This window comes from Clinocottus analis, unplaced genomic scaffold (genome assembly GCF_023055335.1).
Source record: "Clinocottus analis isolate CAN_PGR_092001 unplaced genomic scaffold, fCliAna1.0.p SCAF_1, whole genome shotgun sequence".
NCBI lineage: Eukaryota > Metazoa > Chordata > Actinopteri > Perciformes > Cottidae > Clinocottus > Clinocottus analis.
Window position 1 is genome coordinate 5,301,947 of NW_027175820.1, and position 21,259 is coordinate 5,323,205.

At 43.3% G+C, this 21,259-nt stretch overlaps 1 protein-coding gene across 1 annotated transcript in view; it reads left to right on the forward strand.

Annotated features, from left to right (window-relative positions):
- Positions 1–20,881, forward strand: part of kcna4 (potassium voltage-gated channel, shaker-related subfamily, member 4) — a 39,293-nt gene extending 18,412 nt beyond the window's left edge. The window contains exon 2 of the mRNA XM_068577456.1: positions 20,179–20,881. The gene's annotated coding sequence lies outside the window, so the exon portion shown is untranslated. The remainder of the gene's footprint in view (positions 1–20,178) is intronic.
- Positions 20,882–21,259: the final 378 nt, after the last annotated feature.

The window sequence follows — 21,259 nt, forward strand, 5'->3', positions numbered from 1 at the left end:
GTTTCATCCTCTCGTTGATCTCTCATCGGCTAAAGAGGAGGCAGGAGGCCCAAGCAGAGCAGCTTGGACTGTTTTGTTGCAGAGTTATGTTTCCATAATATTCAGTCGTTGCTTTTTGCAAAACGCGACACGCCATGTTGTCCAAACAGGACGTGGAAATAATGTTCCCGCTTTTTGGCTTCGCTCGCACCTCCCCGGGTAAAGGAACGTCTTTATGTTCAAGGGACTTTGCCGTTTCATTTTTTTTGGGCCGGGTCCACGCAGCTATTTTGGAAGCCTCTCACTGACGTCTGTTGGATGATGCAGAGAAACCACAGCGTCCTCTTTTAGGATTTTTTGTTTTACTTCTCAGGCCACTAACAGTAAATCCTTTCTCCCTGCAGCCAGCTCCCGGTTTCATACAGTCACGCTTTTCTGCCTCTTCATTAGACAGTTGACTCTATGCAGTTGGCAGATTTAAATTGCCAACCGCGGCAGCGACGGAAAATTCCATTTAATTTTTTCTTCTACTGTGAACAAATGGCTGATTTGTTGATTTGTCCCGCAGCCACGTTATCTCCTTGTGTGGGCCAGAGATCTTCTGCCCACGATATCAAAAAAAAAAACTGCCTCGGAATTAAACATCAAAGTGAATGAGAAAAGTTTTGCTCAAATGTTCGACAACCGACTCACAGAAGTCCGTTTGTTCATGCTCCTTCACCTCTCCTGTTTTTTTTAATATCATGTCGAATATATCTGAGGCCATCATCTGTACTTCATAATTTACAGATGGCTTTTATTGCTTCTGAACTGCCTCTTTAACTACTACAGACAATTAGCTAAATCTATCATCAGTGCAGATAATATCCTCCCTTCACCTTAATCTCTTCTAAAATTGCTTCATCACCAACAGGAATGCAACAATCAGAGGTTTTGTGTCGAGCATCCACGTTTAGCTCAGAACTGACTCGTGGATGGAGCTGCAGCTGTGTTGTGCAGTGGCTATGATGTTGTCACCTCCGTGAGTGAGCGGTGGAGACAGACACACCGAACTCCCGTTTGTGAGTGAAATATTAGTTTATGAATCAGCCGATCGGGAACAATCAGTCAACCAGCCCATCTTCTCATGAATGCTGAGATCACACAGCATCCTGTACAACACATGGCACTCTGCTGTCACCACACTGTCACCGCTTCAACATCTTATAATCTGAATATAATTCGTAATCTTTCCACACACGATGAGCTTTCCTTCTGGTGCAGTGTGTCGGCATGTGGGGAGAGACGTATGATTAGTCATCTCCGTGTTTGCCTCTGTGGGTTTCCTGTGAGCTAATTGGAGCCCTACCATGTGTCCCGGCTGAAGAAGGACAAAAAACTGTGTGTTTGTGGTTAAAAATAGGTGCAGCATTTCCTGCTGTGTTTCACAAAAAGCCACCTCGACCCCGCTGGCTAGTTCTGGTGGAGGCTGCTGTGTCTGAAATAGAGCGATCGTGTGAAAATGCGAACAAAAAACATTATGCACTGAAATACTGAAGAAGAAGAAAAAAGGGACAGCAAAACAAAAATCTGTTGACTGAATAGTCAATTTAATCTCAGTAGGTATGGAGGCCCAGAGGGGACTGTATTGAAATGAACAACTTAAAAATGGAACTCCTCATATACACTGACATGTCACCACGCTCTTTTGGTGTCAAAAAACAGTTTTAAGCATCACTTTCTATCAATCTGGAAGTGAAAGTCTGACACACTGAAGGTGATGCATCTCACACTGTTAAAGCATCACAATTGATTCTAGGACCAGTCCACCTGTTCTGACGAGTAAAGTCAATGAGGAAGTGTCTGAAAACCTGTATTCTCTCTACTGACCACCAGGGGGAGACTCTTCTGGTTGTATAGAAGTCTATATAAAGGACTCTACTTCTCTCTTAATTTAGTCCCTCAGTAAACATTGTAAACATGAGTTTATGTCTCAATCTCTAGTTTCAAGTCTTCTTCATTACAGCATGATGTTCATTTAGTAAATTATGGTCATTTAGAGTCAAAGAGACCAAAAAGCAGGGGATGCTTTAGGGCGGGCTACAAGGTGATTGACAGATCACTGCCTCTACCTCATACACATACAACGTCTCTACGTCACTCCTCTGCATTCAAAATATGGTAACGTCTGTTCGTTGGTCCAGGAAACAATAACATGGTGACGGCCGTATTTCAAGATGGCCGAACTCAAGGCTTTCAACATCAGTCCACAAACCAACGGACGCGCCATGGTGACAACGTCAACTTCTTACATGTACAGGCCATGATTAAAACAAACCCCTGTACAATTCTTTGACATCAGCTGAGACACATCATCAGTGTGCGCCGGAGACACTGAGGCAGGTTCTGTAAAGTTAGGAATTATTTTTTAAAGAACAATCTTTCGGGAACACACAGAGCTCCTCAGCGCTCTGCCGGCTCTGCTTGTCTTTCACATAAATGTCATTCATTTTTACTTTGATCCAGACGGTTATGCATAGCGTTGAGCCAGGTTGCGGCAGGCTTCAGCAGCAGATAAACTGATTGACTTTCAATGAAATATATGCAGGTTCAGGAATTCCTGAGATTTAAGTGACAGGTATGATGTCGTCAGTTGAGACTTTAGTTTCTTCACATTGTCAAAGTTGATTTTTTTTTCCGTTTCTGTGTCTTTATTTCGGTGTATGTGTCAACGTACCCTCCACGCTCACAACCCCCGTGCCCCCGCGTGTCAGACTTGATCAATTGCCTCCATGTGATGTTGTTCCAGGGTTGCATTCATTATGTTGAAAACACTCTCCCCACGGAGCGGGTGGAGGGCACAATAAGTCATGAAAAACAAAAGTGTGTTTGTGGTGAATGTAATCACCATCATGGAGACATGGACAGGAATCTCTGATAGGTTCTATTTGTAGGTTCTACTTATCCGTGGAAAACACTACCCTCTAGGTGTGTGTGTGTGTGTGTGTGTGCGTGTGTGTGTATGTGTGCTCTGTCTGTGACCATTTGTACTTTTCTTCCCATATCACACCCTCGATTTCGAAAATATGTGTTTTTGGAGAGCGTCGTCTTTTTAAAATGGCAAACAGGAAGGCTATAAAAAAAAATACTAATATATGAATGACTTTTCATGTGAACGCACATTCTGCAGTGAAATTGGGCTGCTGAACAGCAACAAGGTGGCTCATGATATCGCTGTCGTGCTGCATGCTGTTTTTAAGTGTCTCTCTGTCACAGCTGGGGAGCGGGGGGTTTAATCCACAGCGCGGGGCTGAATTATGCATTACACTGTGAATATTACACCGTGTCTATTTAAATGCAGCGCTTGCCCCGTCTTCTCTGTCTGCAATTGTTTTTGCAGCTACTCAGCTGTGATGCCACACGAGCAGAAGAGAGAACAGCTACTTCGGGATTATCTTTCTTTTTTAACCCTTTTTACTCTGAGGTTCGAGATCCTTTTTTGGCCGATGACCAATGACTCAATGCTGGGTGAGCAGAAAGAGAAAATAGGCCCGTCTTTTCCAACGCATCCTCACCTTCCTTCTTTTAATTTTTTGTTAAATCTGCATATAATAAATATGTACAAGACACACACGTATATATGTATAATGCATTTAATATGTATATATATATATATATATATATAAAACTACCTGCCCTTGCTAGATAAAGGGTAATGTGATTTCAGTAATTAGCACCATTAGCATAATTAGCATCAGTATTGTCCTCCATGGCTTATTGTTTGCTGTTGCTCTTGATGCAAACGTGCCATAATGTGTGGACGAGAAAACAGCTTGAGATCCTGTAATGTGCTGCGTGACGTCATCCGGCCGGCTGCCTATGATCCCCTCGTATGCCACGCAGCGAGGTTTGATTACATGTGCGCAGAAGGCAGATTGACAAGCGCTGGGAGCCCGTGCCAGCCGTGTTCGTGTAATCGGAGGTGTTTATCTGAAAAGTTATCGAGTATCAGATTGCACGCGTGAAGCCGGGCGGAAACAGACTGATGAGAAAGAGTGCTGACGGAGAAAAAAAAATGCAGAATCATCTTTGAGTCAAAGTGTGCCAATCAATAAAAAACATTTTACTTAAATGTTTTGTCCGACTTTGGTGATTTTGGCTCAAACAAATGCTTGCACTCCGGTTTCTGTGTCTGTGACAGCAGAGGAGCTAATAGCTAGTGGGCAGAATGAAGAGACTGAAGAAGACGCTAAGGACTACTGTACTTACATCAGAGTGTACTCAAAAACAATATGTTCCGTCCTCGTCCCAGTGGGGTGGAAGTTCAGTCGTGAACAAAATCAACTTTTTCATGTTTGCCTTTCCAGTAAGATTGCCGCTGCCATAGCTTCTGTCTCTCATTAATTAACGTCTGAATCCCACTGGACACGGGTTGTGGAGGTCAGATTTGGGGTCAGTTTGGTTCAACTTTGACTGCAAAAAAAACAAACTGTTACCGCCTCCCCCAAGCAGTCATGCCGTCATTTTATCCAAGAGTTTGCTGTCAAATATATATTGTTAAGTTAAGGTATCACAGTGAAGGAATTCGCTCAAGGCGTTCAAGATCGGACTTAAGGATCGTGACCTTTGACCTCAAAGATCATATCAGCTCATCGCTGGGTCCAGGCGGACATTTATGCCCGAGACATCAGACAAACATACAGACGGATTGAAGGAAACCCAAAACCGTGATAAAATAAAAATGTTGTTGTGCTTCTTTTTAAGCTTGATAGACCCCCATGGGGTCTGTGCCTCTTTCCCTCAGGTTGTTTTCCAGAATTTTCTTGGGAATAAAATGTAAATTTTCCTAAAAATCCCTTTTATAACATATTTTGATCATAACTATGAACATCCACCATGATTTGAGCAAGATTCCCCAAAAATGCCTCCTCCAGCGGTCCCCCGGTTTTTCAAACTGTATGGATTAAGGGCCTTAACAACAACCCACAAACTAAATAGGACACCTTTTTGTAAAGGTTAGGCCTTAAAGTATAACAATACAACAAAGCATTGACATGTTAGAAAGGAGTTTCAGTCAAAAAAATATGTTGTTCGGTTCAAAAATGAAAAAAAAATACTTATTTTATCGCAAAACATTGTCCGATTCAAGCATGCTGGGTCTTGATGATGTTCAGGAGCTTCCGCTTTTTTTTTTTTTTTGCAAAAAGAGGCGCTGTGGGGCTTGGGCCGTGTTTGCTTAAGGTCAAACTTTCTCTTTTGCTGTGAAAGCCCTTTTTACAGCAGTCATGGTGCAGTTACCAGATAGTGCCCGCCCAGGAGTAAATAAAAACAGTGTAAAATGAGGCGTGATTTGTAAACCTGTATATCAGCGTACGTAGAAAAAAACAGGTCCAACCATCTGGAAACAAAAAAAGACTGAAGTTCACTTGATGATGCTTCAACAAATTACATTTTGTTGTGAGGGAAAAACCTGGACACCAGTTTTATCATCATATCAACAGCAAATCACCAAAAGAAACAAGAAAAGAAGCAGGAAAGACGTGCGGGTATGAACACAGCAGCCATGGAGGCCTCCCTCCCTCCCATGTACACTTTGCAGCACAAAGATAAAGTCTTTCTCCTCTGAGCGGTCCACGTCCGAGTCCAGAATGAGGCCTAATGACAGCCGGCCCATTATCAATCAAGTCATAATCGCGCTTACCTTTTATATCGCTGCAATTAACCTCAAGCGTCCAATCAAGCCGGAAAAAAATCAGCTGTTTATAAAGCCAATTCTTTTCCTCCCGACTCGTTCGCCTTCTTTTTTTGGGATAATGAAGTCCAAATGTTTGAATCCGCTGACTTCACCGATTCTTCCCCTTTTTGCATTTCAAGCCAGAAGGAAAATAATCACATGTCTTTTATTCAGACATACACACATATCTGCCATTCAGGTGTATAAAAAATCAAGCAAACATACATTATCTGTATGTAGTTGCCTGAGAGTATGAACAGACTGAATGCATTGCACGACACACTTCAGGTAGTTTGTCAGAAACGTGACAAAAGAGCAGCTGCGTGTCTGTTTCAGAGCAGCCAAACAAACTTGCATTGTTTTAATAAAGACGTCAGTCAAAGAATTTGCTTTTTCTCCAGCGTGCCATGAGCGGTTTTCCACAGCAGGACACGGTGAAGCTGCTGCGGTGCTGCATGTATGTACTTCACATTTAAGAACCGATTGACTGATTTTAAAAAAAAGTAACAAAAGCTACTGTTGTCTGCGCTGACCTCTGTGTCTAACACATTGCACTTCCTGTGACGGCGTCACAAAAAAAACACGTCACGGCATTTCGCCAGATGAACACTTTTAAGTGTGAAGCAGCGGCTGAATTCAATTCTGTATTTGCAGCGATATCGCTGATCTGACACAGCCGATGAAGAGAAAACGATAAACAGCAAGGCGGATATCCACGAGATAAAAATGAAAACAATAATGCAGGATGGTGCTCTGCATCCTGGCTTGTGAGCCACAGTGGACTCCGTCACTAACCATGAAAACTATCATATAGAGAGGTCATTACAGAATGTAAATACATGGAATGGCTAAATGATTATCTCTTTTAAAGCACCAAATGTACCGCTTGCTTGCTTCAACATTAGCATGAACAGATTTGCTGAGTGTTGTTTGTTTTTTTGAAAAACTGATTGTATCCGTACAATTGAATTATATCCGTGTGGCTTTTATGCTGATGCAGGTATTTTCTCCCTTTAAGTGGCGGTAGCAGCGAAAGAGGTAGAAGCAGTCGAAGAAGTAGGAGGTTGTGGATAAAAATAAAGCCAAGATGTAAATTAGGATGCCTGTGTCGGGTATCGGTGACAAGGGGGCAGATCTATTGGATTAAAAGATACCCCAGGCTGGTCTCATGCAGCATTTGTATCTATACCCACAAACAATAATGTGCCGTAATTCGTAAATCAAGAAGTACAAAGACACACAGGAAGAGGGGGACTGCAGGTGGGCGGGTGCAAGAGATGGTGATCCTTCGGCCACAAGACGTGTCGTTTGTTGATCTATTTGTCACGCAACTCATGCAATGTAGTTACGGCATTTCTGTGGTAATTACAACACAAATGTTGCCTCAACCTAACCGAGTAGTTGTGTTGCCTCAACCTAACCAAGGAGTTGTGTTGCCTGAACCTAACCAAGGAGTTGTGTTACCTGAACCTAACCAAGTAGTTGTGTTGCCTCAACCTAACCAAGGAGTTGTGTTGCCTGAACCTAACCAAGTAGTTGTGTTGCCTGAACCTCACCAAGTAGTTGTGTTGCCTCAACCTAACCAAGGAGTTGTGTTGCCTGAACCTAACCAAGTAGTTGTGTTGCCTGAACCTAACTAAGGAGTTGTGTTGCCTGAACCTAACCAAGGAGTTGTGTTGCCTCAACCCAACTGAGTTCTTTATTTTCAAAGGACTTGATGCATGTAACGAGAAGAGACTTTTATATATGAAAAAGCATGCAATATACAATAGAACCCTTGTATGAGGATGCTTTGTATCTTTACATACTACATGATATACTGGAATTTGTTGCTGCATTATAAAATGTTTACGCTTGAAATGTAATGCCTGTTCTCAAAGTTGCTGTTGTACGATGTTATTTAAATGATAAATGACAATTTAGTTTATTTACATATATATTTATTTGTTACATTTTCTTTTAAAGAGTTAGGAAAGAAATGTTTAAGTTGAGCCCGACGTTGCCTTCCTCCTAAAAGAATGATCCCCGTCACCTCTGCACGGTGAGGCATTCATCTTATTAATTAAACACCGGTATCAGATCGGCTGGTACCCAAAGCCCGAAGGTATCGCTATCGGTATCAGGAACTGTAAAAATGGGATCAGTGCGTCCCCTAAATCAAACCAAAAAAAAAGTATTTTTGAAAGGAGAGCAGAAGGAGCTCCACGAGAGAACAGTTCAAAGAGACGGAGGTGTTTGCGAGGAGCCGCATCTCCCTGGGTTTCATGAAAGCACCGCGATGCCTTCAACGCAAACATACAGTATGTGCTCTGTGTACGGAAAGTCAGAAAAACACTTTATTCTAAAAGCATGAAAGGATTATGTGAAGGAGGGAGACAGAGGTTTGACATTGAAAGAGAGCGATGGGGATAATTGACTGTCCTCTGCTCACACAATGAAGAACCCGTTACCAGCCGACACAATGGAGCATCCTCACCTGAACCTGTTGTCAAAAAAACTAAACGATTTTCAAAATGTCACCTCCTTAATTTATTCAGCCAAAGCAGACTGATACTTTATTTACACACACACTCTCTCTCTCTCTCTCTCTCTCTCTCTCTCTCTCTCTCTCTCTTTTTCTAACAAACGGCTTAATTTTTGCAGTTTATGCATTAGTTTATGGGGGAAAGTGTTTCTCCTGATTTAAGCAGGAACCACCTTTACTTTAAAACAAGTAGAAATGATTGTGAACAGATGAAATAGGAGCACGACATCACTATTATTACAGGTGGACAACACTACAGCGCACTGACTGCACACCTGGGGCTCCAAAGACAATTGTCCGGGTACCAGCGAATAAAGAGGAACAAACTAGTTCCTCTTTTCTTTTCAATTTAAAAATCTGCTCTTATGAGTGGAGATGTTTTTGTGCAAGAAAAAATATTTTAAGATGGAGCCACCTTCATATCTCTTTTCAAGGTTTTATTCCTGATACCAACATCACGTTCAATTTGTCTAATCCACGCAGCAGACACCAACATATTAAACCAGCTGTGACATGGATACAGGCTTTTCAAAATAAACTTCCGTCTCCACATAGATAGATAGATAGATAGATAGATAGATAGATAGATAGATAGATAGATAGATAGATAGATAGATAGATAGATAGATAGATAGATAGATAGATAGATAGATAGATAGACAGATAGATAGATAGATACACTGCAAAAATTTAAATCTAAGTAAGATAAAATATCTTAAATCAAGGCATTATACGCTTGTTTTTTGATTGACAAGATATTTCTTCTTATCAGGCAGTTTTTATGTTACAGCATTTCACTTGTTTCAAGAAGTCTTGGCAAGTCAAATTTTCCTGTTCTGTTGGCAGATAATTTGTCTTATTTCAAGTAATATTTCCCTCATTTTATTACTTTTTTTTCTTGTTTTTGGAAGCTGAATTTTTGCAGCGTAGATAGATCAGGTTTAAATAGTTCACTACTACTCTTTAAGGTTGAGGAAAATATTGTGGTTTGGGTTAAAATACCTTCGGATGTTGCGCTCCATGACTAAAGCGTTGTTACTCCACCCTGAGCTCCTCCCTCTGCGGCGTTTTGCTCTGAACTTTGATCGTGGTAAAGCGGAATAAATACCATTTGATTTTGTGGCGTCCAAACGAAATACAGAGCATTACTTCTCATAGGCACGAACGGTGCATGAGAACAGCCTGAAGATGCAGCTGTAACACAATGTTCACCAGCTAAACAACTCACTGTGCCAGTGTTACTCTGTCACAGATTTAATATCGCTGCACTGTGGCTTGCCGTGGATTATTGCTTCATTATTTATCCCAAATAACCAGCGCTGTGTCGAGTTGAGCTGAGTCACACCAAACAGGTGAACGAGGCCAATGTGTGACTCACTGCGCTCGTGTTCATGCTGGGCAGCTTTACACATTCGTAATAACTGAAATATGCCAAGTTTGGGCTTTGCACATCCTGTTACACACCGAGGTAACGCTCGTATGTATATGCTTTCCAACTGGGAGGGGTAGGAAACAGCAAATGTTCCGGGTTTTTTTTTTCCGTGCCAATGGGGATGGCTGCGTGATGCGTGACCGTTTAGGAAAATAAATAAATTACAAGCGCAAAAGTGGCCAGTTGGAGAGGAGGCCCAAAGAAGCCGGCCATCTGGGGAAGAGCCAGCAGTTGTGGGAAAGACTTGTGTGAGGGATTTGTTCGAAAAGGAGAGGGGATGCCATGTTTCCTCTCAAGATGTCCGACCATGGCCCTCGATTATACAGTATTTCCAGGTGCTGCATTTTTACATTTGCAGCAAATGAAGAGGCAGAAAGAGAAGCTTACAATTATTTAACTTATTACGAATATCAAGTTCAGACATTAAGATGCCTTGTGAAAGATAGAAAGTTAAGATTTCTAAGAACCTGTATTGTGGTCTCAGGAAACCACCAACCAGAGCCGAAGCCTGCCAGCGTGGGCTGTCTTCTGCTGGTTCGTCGTGTTTTACAGTCAACACATTGAGTTTTTTATATACTGCAGCTCAGGGGCCGCGTCCACCAAAGTGGGTTTTTCCCCCGGTTGAAAACACATTTTGAATGCGCAGCTTTTTTTTTTTGCATCTGGTTGCTATGATTCAGAAAATACGACTCAAAGTAGAGTACTTGCTCTGGTTGAAGCATGGAGCGAGAGACAGAGAGAGAGAGAGAGAGAGAGAGAGAGAGAGAGAGAGAGAGAGAGAGAGAGAGAGAGAGAGAGAGAGAGAGAGAGAGAGGATGGTCTATGAGATGTGGGTGAGTAAAATCCCAGCGAGTACTATCGTTTGGTCCAGTGCTCCAGATATGACGATATGAAGTCAGACAGTAAGAACAATAAATCAGTAGCATAACCGACATAACGAGACCACAACGTACTCATAATTAAGCACATTTGACCACGTCTTTGAGGGAGGCTCTTCAAAATCCCGCCCTTCCTCCACCGTGAATCTACGACGTGTTTGTCGGACCCCGGCACTATCGCAGCCTCAGAGTGTACTTTGGAGCATACAGTTTGTTGTTTTGACTCACGCGTGGTTCTTTTCTGAACAATTATGAACCACCGACTGGATCATACAGCAGTTTATGTCGGTAAAAAAAAGGCTTTTTTGGGGGGCTAATGGCTGGTCTGGAGTCATTCCAGAGTCAGAGCAACGTGTCGTCTAATGTCCAGAGCTGAGTCTATATTTGCTTGCCCCCCCCCGCCCTCCTACACCCCCGCTTGTCCTCTTTGGCAGACGTGTCCTTGTCCACCAGTTTGCTTGTTTGTTAGTTCAGTTGAGCTGCTGCTCTCAAAATGTCTCAGCGAGAGCAGATGTTGAGTGGGTTGAATGTGAAGTCTGGTCTCATAAAGCCACACCTCTGCTCACACCAAGTCCACTGGGAGGTTGGTTACAAAACAAGGGCAAAAGCATCAAATCGTGCTCGAGCACAGCTCAGCACTGTTGCTCAATGGCCCAGAGAGAGTTACCAAACAGGCTTTTTTTGTGACACTCAGCTGATCTGCACCGCTGCAGAAGACCTGCAGTCGATGCGAGTTCCCGAGTGAAAGTATCCACCAAGAGAGGCGTGTGCTTCACATCATGAAGCTGTGGATGCAGATGATTTATTTCCTCCCCCTTCAATCGCCGTAAACGTGGGCGAACATGACGTCCGCTCCCATGGTTAGCCGTGGTCTGGCCAACAGAGGGGTTGGCAGTGACTAAACAATCTGAATAAAAAGTGTGAGTCCTTTGGCAGGGTGGTGCGTTAAGAACACGACTTTTGAGTTGTTTGGTGCACGGTCGCTCTATTAAACTCTGCTTGTCCTCTGCTGTTAAATGCCTCCTCTGCCCTGTGACATCACATTAAAATCTCCCATGAAATATCACCGTTTGAAGTGGCGGTGCTGCTCAGTCAGTGCGGTTACATGGATTCGAATTACTGGCTTAGTCCGACTAAAATCGAATTATCCCATTCATGTAAACACCTTTATTCGAATGACTGCGGTCCGACTACGATCCGATTAACACCCCTGGATAACTCGATTCGACTCGATTGATAATTCGAATAACGCTGCATGTAAACGCTGAATCGGATCGGAACTGGACAATGCGTTTGTGCGCATGCTCAAGATCCCGCCGCCTCCTCCCTCCCTCCCTCCCAGGTCGTGACCCGGAAGTCGAAAGAGACGATAAGTTGTCACGGCCGGCAGAAACAAACAAACGTAAAAGTCGGGTTACGAGCCGATAGGACCTTCGGTGGGTGTCTCTGCTAGCTCCCTGATGTAGCCAGCTAGCGCTGCTGCTAGTTCCCCGTTTGCTCTCCGCTAGCTCCCCGACAACCACCGAAGCTAGCGGGGTTCTCTCCATTATGAAGAGTGAAGAGGTCAAGCGGAGATGGCTGTATCACCACTACATGTAATGAAAACAGCGCCACCTAGCGTATCGGATATGACATGCATTCGGCCAATGATTCGATTTATTCACTGCCATGTATATTCGGATAACAGGAGTTGCCCCGAAAGAGAGCATAGTCCGACTAAAGCAAGATTCGAATTAATGCCATCATGTAAACGCACTGAGTGAAAGTGCACATAAAGCAGCACCATATAACAACATATCTACGTAGCGTGCCAAAAATATTGCCATACATATGGTTGTTATGTATGTATGTCAGATAGGTGTTTTAATATGTGGGACAGTTATGCAAAATGAGATTTAGGATATATTCCAAGCTCTCATTATCAGGGGAAACAACACAGAGAGGCGTCTGAATCTGCGGTTGGTAAGTGATGGAGGCGTTTGTTTCATTAAGTCAGTGCTGAGGTGCACATGCGAGAAACGCCTGCGGGGGCCCCAGATAGAGGAGGACGGTTTGGAAGTGGGACGACGGGACTGACGGTGATGAGCAGATAATGACAGTTTTCATTTTGGGGAAACGGCTCTGCGCTTTTGTTCACACAAATTATGAAACTGTGCTTAATGTACCACGGCCACAGTTAAGATCTGTAGGTGAAATAAATAACAGATAAAGTGGAAGAGATTACAGTTTATGCATCTGTATCATGAAAGCCTTAAAAAAAAAAAAATTCTCAACCAGAGGTACTGATTTATATGTATAATTTGAGTTTGACAGCATACAACACAATGTATACATGTCACTACTTAAAGGTCAAATATTATGATTATAAAGCAAGTCTGGTTGCTGTATGAATACGGTGACGGCACTTATTCAGAAACTGATCCTTTGTGGTTGTGATGTTACAACTCTAAAACATATAAAGACCACTTTGCAGTTTGACACTTTCTAAATGTGTCCTAGTTCATTTCCAGTTGCAGTGTGTGTGTGTGTGTGTGTGTGTGTGTGTGTGAACATTATCAGCTGACAGGAAGTAAACATGGACCCGAGCTGTTGCATAGCTTGGATGCAGGTGTTTTTCAGACACAATACGGGAAAAAATAACGAGTTTTATTCAAACATTAAAACATGTTCTAGGTGAAACTCAGAATACAAGTATAAACGAAAAGGTCCAGTTTCTGCAACTCCATATGGAAATGACAATAATCATTTCTCATGCATGAAGACACAATTGTAAGAATAGACACTTTTCAAATATTCAATAATAGTGTTGACAGTTTGACCGATGGCTAACGGTGATGTTCAGCGGGCATCATGAACACTGAACACAGTAGTAGAGCTGACGATAGCTGTGCATGAAACATTTATGGATCATCAGCGCGATTCTTATAATTCATCCTCTGGGGACCACAAGTGTAAAACGTCACGGCAAATCCATTCAGTAGTAGTTGTTGAGATATTTCAGTCTGAACCACAGTCATCGCCGCCTCCATAGTGACGGCTATAAATACATGACTCGAACGTAACCTCTTGAGCAGATTCATTAAATACTCTGCATTAGAATGCACATACAGTGCAGCAATAACTGGACGCGTACAGTGACACAGTGGCCCAAAATCTGCGACCAACATCGTATTTCAGCTGCATTTGCGTTTTCCTCTTCTCCACTTCCAACCCTTTTAATTTCATCAGTCGAGACGTGTTTTTCAAGACGTCTCGACTTTGGCATTTTGGACTCCGACGCTTTGGTTGTGTCAGTGAACTGTGGGGCTGAAAGATTAGATAAGAGATGTTGTCTCTCGCCATCAGTGTCACGGGGAAAAAGAAGGGGGGAGAAAAAAAACATCCAAACGTATAGAACGTTTGCCTGCTGGCATGGAAGTAATTGGCGCTAGCCCCGTTTTCAGCTGCTTCTGTGTCTCGTATCATGCTACTTATTACTGTACGGCGGTTATGTAACACAAAGATGGAACAGTACACTTTGATGGTGGATATCTCCTCGTTCAGGGACGGCTTGACTATAACAACAACTGGGGGAAGGTGCGATGTGTGAATACATTCAGGAGGCCTCCATTCGTCACCGTGTTCTTAGTGAAGCAAAGGTCCCTGACCACCACCGCCACGGCCTCCGTCTGTTCTGGTCCTGCCTCTGATACGCCGTGGCAGCCTGTCGTGGTGTAATGTGACTCGATGTGTTGCTACATGTAGCTCTCCAAGCGGCGCCTCTCACCCCTCAGGCACCAACATCAACAAAACCACGCGGACACCTGAAGCTTGGCACCTAACACACCTGATGAGCAAGGAAACGCTGACGGGGCTCGAGGTGGTCCGGCTAAAACAAACAGCGTCGGATGAGCAGACGTGTGAGCTTTTCCACAGAAGAGCGCCGATGGTGAGCTCGGTGGCATCGTTGAAACGAGCACAGTGCGTGTTGTTGCACGTATACCGCCGATCCCGGCCTGAATATTTATAGTCTATCGCGTGTGTGTGTGTGTGTGAACGGGAAAGTCAGTGTGGATCTGCGAGCCCCGCAGGGGTGTGAGGCAAGAAGCAGCAAGAGGCAGAAAATCCCCGCTGCCTTTGGATTAGTGTCAGCGAGCAGGAAGCCAGGCACCGTGCTCCATGTGCACTCTCCTAAAGTCACTCCCCGCAGGATCATTTTATTTATTTTTATGTCCAGGTTTCATTTAGTTGTGTTTCTTTTTTTTTTATATAGCCTGAAATGATTAGTGACAATTATCAACAAAAGGATTTGTTGATGCGAGTCATTTGATCAGATTGGTAAATGCTGTAAAATGACTGTGAGCTGTGGAGACACACACACACACACACACACACACACACAACATGTACATTTGACATGGTTCAAACTTCAAACCTGCAGCGATTTGTTAATCCTGCAAAATCAGCATTGGGGTTATTTAAAAAAAACTTCCCGGGGGGCCTGTAAACATTTGCCGACTGTGACTCCTCGTCCTCCAACAGGCCACACACACACACGCACACACACACACACAAAGGACAGTCAAAGTCATGTCTGTGATAACGCCATCTGAGGCCCGCGCTCCGTTGCCCTCAGACAGCGTTAAGGCGTCTTAATGAAGAGGAATGAACAGGTGATCGGCCCGCGAGGCTCTCGCTGGCGCTTTGACGGTGGTGGGTTTTAAAAGCGCTCGTGACACACGGATCACGAGGAGATTTAGACGAGAGTATTAACAAAAACACTTCGGTGTCGGGAAGGGTGTGTTCTCAAGAGAGAGCTTAAGAGCAAACTGTCATAATCATGCGGTTTTAGTTAAAGAGGGCGAGGGTGAGCTGACAGGTAGGTGAGTTCTACCTGTGGCCAACCAAGAAGAACTAGTGGCTCAGACGTCAGTCCCGACATCTAGAGCTCGTAGTGAAGCCCGGATGACAAAGACGTGTCCTATTGCACCTGAACATCTGGATGGGAGCAGGTTTATTCCCCCTTAAGCCGACATTCTCGTGTCACCGTATGTTCACATCTCAACACACAAGTTAATGCGCTAATTACCACCTTGTTGCCACGGGAACACAGTTATACAAGATAAAAAACAATATTTTATATATATATATATATATATATATATATATATATATATATATATATATATATATCTACAACCAGCAATATTTATTGTGCAAAAAAAAAGATACAATTTATTTTGAGAGCAATTCTATCAAGCAGAGGAAGTTGTTAACTAAACAACATCACATTAACCATCACACACACACACACACACACACTGCTCGGAGACAATAGGACCTGTGATGTATATAAACACACTTGTCCTTTAACTGCCTTGCAGAAAAGATGGCACCTCAGAGGTCGCAGGAGACCGGGGGGTCGATGCCGACGATAACGATGACGAGTAATGAGAAGCTGTTACGTCTCGTTTCCCCAACTTGATTCAGCTGCCACAGTGTTTACTGCCAGAGTCCTCACCTCCGCGACCCTGCAAAGCTAAAGCTGCGCTAGGTGACGTTCTGCTGCGTGCCTCTCCATCATTGTGAAGCCAGGTGCAGATGCATGAGCCTGATGCCCGCCGGCTCGCAGCCACGAATACAGAAACAGTAAGATTAAGGCGGTGGGACGACAAAAAGAAAAGGAGCACATTTTCATCCGCTGTCTGCAGCGCAGAGGTCGTCCACGAACGCCTGAGCGTCTGTCCCTTTCCACTGACATTATGCTCCGCTGTGGTTATTTATAGCCGCCATATTGCCATCAATTTATCACTCGTCTGCCATTGTGTGGCCTTAATGGTCACCATCAAAAAGTCAGAAAGATGATGACAACATTTTAAAAAGTAAGCTCACTGACACAAGGTTTGTTCACGCAGACAATCTTGTGAATTAGATTAGATTAGATATTTCTGTATTTGTTCCACAGTGGGGACATTTCAGGTTTACAGTAGATGTTTGTAAAGAACATTTTATCATTTTGTTCTACATTCAATTGAAGAATAATTTCTGTAAATTAGCTTACAAATGGCACATTATGCATTGATGTAATCCATGCTTATCATAGTTTTGTTGCTATTTTTCGGGATAGAGCGATACAAAAAAGATGACGTCCTCATTTTTAATCCCACCCTGCTATGCCTTGATTGGTCATCATTTGTTTTCTCTGGTAGCTGAAATCAGCTGTTAAAGGAGACAAAGGCATCTAAACACACCGTTTCAGCGCTTGTGCACATGCATTTTGGTATCTGGGGACACCTATACCAACTCACCAGATGGTATGAGAAAAAAGGATGTGTTTTTGAACATTAAAAGAATGGAAAACAGGTTTGAGTTCAACCCAAAAACATGCGCTTGATATGACCTCTTTAATCAAGGGGTCACGACAACAAACCTGCAGTATAGTAAACGCTGAACAAATCTAAAATGGGATTCAGAGTTCTGGTGTTTGTTACAGAAACAGTGAAAGGAAGAACTCCTGTGAACTAACTGTTGAGTCATTTGGATTTATTAACTCTGATCAACCCCCTGCAGTTATGTTGATATCGCTTCCAGCTCTGGGGCTGCTAAAAGTCTTCCCACATGCAACATCGTACCTGCAGGCTCCGGTCTCAACTGAACGCTTTTCCTGCAAACATTCATAATGATTTCATGAAGATTTTAAATCCAATCTAACTGCCGGGCTTTTAGACGGTGAATAGCGGCGGCTTCCGGGGTGGCAGATTGTTTTGTAGATCTGAACAGGGTGACCTCGGTGCTTTAGGCTTCTCCTGGAGGAGGCGCTGCCCCAAAGTGACGATGAGGGGGAGATAAATGGAGCGCCACATGACACTGAAAACAGTCCGGCCTCCTGCCGGGCGACAAACGTGAAAGGTGTGCGCGCAGCTGACGGGCATACATAACGTACAAACAGTTTCAATCTTAAAAATGAAGTGATTTTGCTCTGCATCGTCTGGATATATTCAGCCTCACTGGTCCTCTCCATCCTGTTCTATGTTCCAGGAGTTATTCACAGGAGCTTCCTGTCTTGATGACCATTTTAACACACTTTATTTGAGCCTAAAAAGAGGTATTAACACACGGGGCAATGCGTTCTGGTGATGTATATAAAAGTCGTGTGTTAATACTGAGCACATCCTCCAATCTCTCGTGAATCCACCCCATGGCTGCACTTCAGTAAATGTATCTCGAACACCGTTAGAGTGTGTTCTATATTTGTCCTCTTATCGTTACAGGTACAGAGTGTTGTAATGTAAACAACCGCAGGTTCAGCTTTTAAGTCTTAATAAGGGAATTAGATATAAAAAGAAAACACTCACTATGTTGGTTGTAATTGCCTTGTGCCGGCTGCAGCTCTGATTGCATACATAATGCCTCCGAGTCCTCGGAGACTTTGTGGAAATCCTCAAATTATCGAGGTGGAGAATTATACGACAGCTGCTCGGTTTTAAAAAAAAAGGGGACGCTTGTCTCTAATAGTCTGCGTCTTAATCAGCGCAAATGGCGGCAACACAGAGTCGTTATTCTGTGACATGTTTCACCCTGCGGGGGGGGGGGGGGAGGGGGGGGGGAGGACAGGAGGGGGGGGGGGGATAAAAGCCAGAATAACATAAATGTGATGTAGGAATTTTAATTTGGCCTAAATCAGCATTACAAACACAGCTAGAGAGGGAGGAGGTGGGGGGGGATGCCGGGCCGGGTGCCACCGAGCGGCCGCCTGTGTTGTGCTCGTTTATTTTTTGTTTTCAAACTTGACCACTTTTTCTCCTCGCCACTGCAGTTTGCCTCCTTCTCTCTTCCTTTTTCCTTTTTTTTTTCTTCCCAGGACCGGCACACCTGCAGTTTGCCCGCGCTTGGCAGGAATTTCCCATGATTCCCCAGGCTTTTTACCGATTTGACAAATTAAATCATTTCTTTCCGCTTTTTGGGCACAGATGGTTTTTGTCTGTGCGCTCGGAGCATTGCTTGTGCAGCCGGCATATGCTGCTTATTTGTGTTTAGCCGAACGTGACGCTCAACGCCGAAGCAGAGATCGCAAGTGTCATTAAATTATTTCAAATTTAAAGTTGTTGTTTTTTTCCGGTCTACCAATTGTGTTTTTGGAGACGGCTTTTTGATGTGCGTCGCCGTCGGTTCAATAAACATTTCCATATGATTTTCAAATCCATTACACAAGATGCCTGAGCATGTTGAATGTTTATATGAATAGTGAAAGTCAGTAAATTGTATTCTAACTCAATTAGACAAAACATTTAACACAACAACAACAAGATAATGAAATGACACTAAATGTGCTAAAAACCAAACAACCAATAAATATGAAACACTAAGGAGGTCCTACTCTCATAAGTTATAGGAATGTCAACAACAGCTGTAAGTGAGGAAGTGTTCTTCAGTGCATTATGTGTGTGTTTGTTGACCTGGATGGCAACACGATGAGTCCGATGGATGCAGCTGTGTTGGAGTGAACTGGCATCCCATTCACCCCAGCTGCCCGCCAGTAGACTCAGGACAAACTCTACGCCCTGTTTCCATTGAGATCCCAAAGACACCAAATGTGTCCATGAAACAATGACGCACACAGTCGCTTGGCCTCATTCAACCTCCTGTCCGTGCATTCAACTGGCGTAGAGGAACAACAGTTACAAGGAACAATCTAAGTGCCCAAAACAGACAACATCTGGAATAAGTACATTTGACAGAATGATGCAGCCGTAAAAAAAAATTTAAAAAAATGGAGCGTTTGGCTCAAATATTTATTTTATATATTCATAGAAATAGAGGAGTAGTCCAACGGTTGAATTTCCTTTCAAATTAAAAAAGGACTAGCGATAACTGCGGCTAACTTACTGACTGAAGTACGACACACAGCATGCAGTGGAGCAGTGACGTTATGAAGTGAAGAGAGCGCCGGAGTAAATGAGGAACATTTAACAACTAAGGCGTGTTGCCATCGCCAGCAGAGAGCAACCTTCTTTGTCCTTCGTCCTTTAAATCACGGCAAAAGTTGCAAACTAGCGAGCTAACTAGTGAGCTAACCCGCGAGCTAACTAACGAGCTGGCTTGTTAGCCCTCTTGCTAATTCCACCGCGGTTTGCCGCGACACTGGTTTTAGAAGATGCGCTGAACAGCGGGCTCTTGACTACAATCGCCTTTTCATACCGCGCGAGTCAAAAGACCAGAGAAAACAAGTCAACTATCCGTTCGTAAATCATCACTAATATACTTGAACAAGCTGTTGGGTGAATACGAGGCCGTCAGAGCAAGTGAAACGCGATTCTTTAAACAACCCTTTGAGCGACTAACAGACGGGGAAACTGTGTACAATATGGATAAGTGATTAAGTAAACTTGTTTTAAAGTACTGTGGTATTCTGCTGTGAATAACGGACCCCTCCTCCCTCTGGGTGCTTCTTCAGAGGGAGTTGCTGCCTAATGACCCTGATGATTATCTTAAGTGTGATGCATCTTGGCCCAACCTCTGGCTGGGAGAGGAAAACATGCACAGAATCGTTCCGTCTGCTCCGTCTTCAGGGTGCTATTTTCTCAAGAATGATGACAGATTTGCATCCCCTCTCTCTCTCTCTCTCTCTCTCTCTCTCTCTCTCTCTCTCTCTCTCTCTCTCTCTCTGCTGCAGCGCTCCCGGTTACAGGGAGAAGGAGTATCAACCCCCCACCCCCACGACCCCTCATCTCTGGAAATCGCAGAGAGCAAGCAAAACATTGTGACTGGTTCACCTCCAGCACGAGCGTGAGACTGGGAAGAAGAAGAAGAGCAAGAAGAAGAAGGAAAAAAGCAACAATGACCGGACAGGACCTCGGCACTTGGAAGCAGAGGGAGCTGCTGTGTGACATCAGTAAACAAACCCTGGAGGATTGAGACTGGGGTTGGCTAAATGAGTAAGTCGTGGCCCAAAATGATTGCCTTAATTACTACGCATATACAGATGTACGAAGTGATGAAACTAAGAGACTTATAGTTCAGAGTTCGAAGATGTTTTTTTTTTCTTTTACATGTGAAAAAAAAGTGTCTTGTAAGGAAAACAGATGTGAATATTTTAATATGATAGAGATAACGTTTGGTTGTAACGTCGACATAATGTTTTAGTTGGGTCGGCTTCGTAGGTGTCATCGGTTACTAAATGGTCAGTTGGCCCGCTGCTTGTCTGCAGTCGGCAGTGCGACTTAATCTATTTTTTATCTCGTTTCATATTGTCGACCAAACAAGGCTGGCCTGAGTCGCTCACTCAAACGCTGGCGACAAACTCTGAATTCACATGGTGTCATAACACGTGAAACAAAAAAATCCTCATTCAGAAAATGTAGAGGGCTGGGAGAGAAATACAAGACATATATATATATATATATATATATATATATATATATAAATATATATATATATATATATATATATATATATATATATGTATATATATATATATATATATAGACTGGCTCAATGCAACACACTGAAATACATCAGAAGAATATCCTCTTACATTAAGATCCACTTACACTAAAGCAAAGATGTCAGGCACATAAACACCATCATAAATATCTGCCACACTCACTTTCTATCAGAACAGCAGCGGCGGGGGGAAACTCGCCGGGCTTTTCACCGTCAAGACGAAATACCTTAGGTTTCTTTCCTCAGATGCAAATTTAGAGCTGACCAGCTGCTTTGTTGATATGTTTTCACTTTAACTGTATGCAAAAGTA